Source organism: Misgurnus anguillicaudatus, chromosome 21 (assembly GCF_027580225.2).
Source record: "Misgurnus anguillicaudatus chromosome 21, ASM2758022v2, whole genome shotgun sequence".
Lineage (NCBI taxonomy): Eukaryota > Metazoa > Chordata > Actinopteri > Cypriniformes > Cobitidae > Misgurnus > Misgurnus anguillicaudatus.
The window spans coordinates 15,162,501-15,165,000 of NC_073357.2; the positions used below are offsets into that span (position 1 = coordinate 15,162,501).

Below are 2,500 nucleotides of genomic sequence, written 5' to 3' on the forward strand. Positions count from 1 at the left end.
GAATCGAGTCAGCGCTCGCTTACGGCCACACCACCCTGAGCACGCCCGCTCTCGTCTGATCTCGGAAGCCAAGCAGGGTCGGGCCTGGTTAGTACTTGGATGGGAGACCGCCTGGGAATACCAGCCTGCTGTAAGCATTTAATTCTTTATTTAATTAGTTATTTAATTATTTATTCATATAATTTTTTTCCAGAAATGCATCCTTTCTGTAAGCGTTCGCCGATGGCATGGCGTTGCCACATTAGTCTTGAAGTGGCTCTCGAATCGAGTCAGCGCTCGCTTACGGCCACACCACCCTGAGCACGCCCGCTCTCGTCTGATCTCGGAAGCCAAGCAGGGTCGGGCCTGGTTAGTACTTGGATGGGAGACCGCCTGGGAATACCAGGTGCTGTAAGCATTTAATTAATTATTTAATTATTTATTCATATAATTTTTTTCCAGAAATGCATCCTTTCTGTAAGCGTTCGCCGATGGCATGGTGTTGCCACATTAGTCTTGAAGTGGCTCTCGAATCGAGTCAGCGCTCGCTTACGGCCACACCACCCTGAGCACGCCCGCTCTCGTCTGATCTCGGAAGCCAAGCAGGGTCGGGCCTGGTTAGTACTTGGATGGGAGACCGCCTGGGAATACCAGGTGCTGTAAGCATGTAATTCTTTATTTAATTAATTATTTAATTATTTATTCATATAATTTTTTTCCAGAAATGCATCCTTTCTGTAAGCGTTCGCCGATGGCATGGCGTTGCCACATTAGTCTTGAAGTGACTCTCGAATCGAGTCAGCGCTCGCTTACGGCCACACCACCCTGAGCACGCCCGCTCTCGTCTAATCTCGGAAGCCAAGCAGGGTCGGGCCTGGTTAGTACTTGGATGGGAGACCGCCTGGGAATACCAGGTGCTGTAAGCATTTAATTCTTTATTTAATTAATTATTTAATTATTTATTCATCTAATTTTGTTCCAGAAATGCATCCTTTCTGTAAGCGTTCGCCGATGGCATGGCGTTGCCACATTAGTCTTGAAGTGGCTCTCGAATCGAGTCAGCACTCGCTTACGCCACACCACCCTGAGCACGCCCGCTCTCGTCTGATCTCGGAAGCCAAGCAGGGTCGGGCCTGGATAGTACTTGGATGGGAGACCGCCTGGGAATACCAGGTGCTGTAAGCATTTAATTAATTATTTATTCATATAATTTTTTCCAGAAATGCATCCTTTCTGTAAGCGTTCGCCGATAGCATGGCGTTGCCACATTAGTCTTGAAGTGGCTCTCGAATCGAATCTGTGCTCGCTTACGGCCACACCACCCTGAGCACGCCCGCTCTCGTCTGATCTCGGAAGCCAAGCAGGGTCGGGCCTGGTTAGTACTTGGATGGGAGACCGCCTGGGAATACCAGGTGCTGTAAGCATTTAATTAATTATTTAATTATTTATTCATATAATTTTTTTCCAGAAATGCATCCTTTCTGTAAGCGTTCGCCGATGGCATGGCGTTGCCACATTAGTCTTGAAGTGGCTCTCGAATTGAGTCAGCGCTCGCTTATGGCCACACCACCCTGAGCACGCCCGCTCTCGTCTGATCTCGGAAGCCAAGCAGGGTCGGGCCTGGTTAGTACTTGGATGGGAGACAGCCTGGGAATACCAGGTGCTGTAAGCATTTAATTCTTTATTTAATTAATTATTTAATTATTTAATTATTTATTCATATAATTTTGTTCCAGAAATGCATCCTTTCTGTAAGCGTTCGCCGATGGCATGGCGTTGCCACATTAGTCTTGAAGTGGCTCTCGAATCGAGTCAGCGCTCGCTTACGGCCACACCACCCTGAGCACGCCCGCTCTTGTCTGATCTCGGAAGCCAAGCAGGGTCGGGCCTGGTTAGTACTTGGATGGGAGACCGCCTGGGAATACCAGGTGCTGTAAGCATTTAATTAATTATTTATTCATATAATTTTTCCCAGAAATGCATCCTTTCTGTAAGCATTCGCCGATGGCATGGCGTTGCCACATTAGTCTTGAAGTGGCTCTCGAATCGAGTCAGCGCTCGCTTACGGCCACACCACCCTGAGCACGCCCGCTCTCATCTGATCTCGGAAGCCAAGCAGGGTCGGGCCTGGTTAGTACTTGGATGGGAGACCGCCTGGGAATCCCAGGTGCTGTAAGCATTTAATTAATTATTTAATTATTTATTCATATAATTTTTTTCCAGAAATGCATCCTTTCTGTAAGCGTTCGCCGATGGCATGGCGTTGCCACATTAATCTTGAAGTGGCTCTCAAATTGAGTCAGCGCTCGTTTACGGCCACACCACCCTGAGCACGCCCGCTCTCGTCTGATCTCGGTAGCCAAGCAGGGGCGGGCCTGGTTAGTACTTGGATGGGAGACCGCCTGGGAATACCAGGTGCTGTAAGCATTTAATTAATTATTTAATTATTTATTCATATAATTTTGTTCCAGAAATGCATCCTTTCTGTAAGCGTTCGCCGATGGCATGGCGTTGCCACATT

General features: G+C 47.9%; 7 non-coding genes and 3 pseudogenes across 7 annotated transcripts; all 10 read left to right on the plus strand.

Annotated features, from left to right (window-relative positions):
• The first annotated feature begins 17 nt into the window (after positions 1-17).
• On the plus strand, positions 18-137 carry LOC141354090 (5S ribosomal RNA; annotated as a pseudogene).
• A 141-nt stretch (positions 138-278) lies between these two features.
• Positions 279-397, plus strand: LOC141355133 (5S ribosomal RNA). The gene has a single exon (XR_012361559.1). It is a non-coding gene; the product is annotated as a 5S ribosomal RNA (ribosomal RNA).
• Positions 398-526: 129 nt separating this feature from the next.
• LOC141355134 (5S ribosomal RNA) lies at positions 527-645 on the plus strand. The gene has a single exon (XR_012361560.1). It is a non-coding gene; the product is annotated as a 5S ribosomal RNA (ribosomal RNA).
• Positions 646-786: 141 nt separating this feature from the next.
• Positions 787-905, plus strand: LOC141353414 (5S ribosomal RNA). The gene has a single exon (XR_012360510.1). It is a non-coding gene; the product is annotated as a 5S ribosomal RNA (ribosomal RNA).
• A 141-nt stretch (positions 906-1,046) lies between these two features.
• On the plus strand, positions 1,047-1,164 carry LOC141354110 (5S ribosomal RNA; annotated as a pseudogene).
• A 120-nt stretch (positions 1,165-1,284) lies between these two features.
• On the plus strand, positions 1,285-1,403 carry LOC141355136 (5S ribosomal RNA). The gene has a single exon (XR_012361562.1). It is a non-coding gene; the product is annotated as a 5S ribosomal RNA (ribosomal RNA).
• Positions 1,404-1,532: 129 nt separating this feature from the next.
• On the plus strand, positions 1,533-1,651 carry LOC141353960 (5S ribosomal RNA; annotated as a pseudogene).
• Positions 1,652-1,800: 149 nt separating this feature from the next.
• On the plus strand, positions 1,801-1,919 carry LOC141358331 (5S ribosomal RNA). Its single transcript, XR_012364824.1, has one exon. It is a non-coding gene; the product is annotated as a 5S ribosomal RNA (ribosomal RNA).
• A 120-nt stretch (positions 1,920-2,039) lies between these two features.
• Positions 2,040-2,158, plus strand: LOC141354953 (5S ribosomal RNA). The gene has a single exon (XR_012361381.1). It is a non-coding gene; the product is annotated as a 5S ribosomal RNA (ribosomal RNA).
• A 129-nt stretch (positions 2,159-2,287) lies between these two features.
• On the plus strand, positions 2,288-2,406 carry LOC141353648 (5S ribosomal RNA). Its single transcript, XR_012360746.1, has one exon. It is a non-coding gene; the product is annotated as a 5S ribosomal RNA (ribosomal RNA).
• Positions 2,407-2,500: the final 94 nt, after the last annotated feature.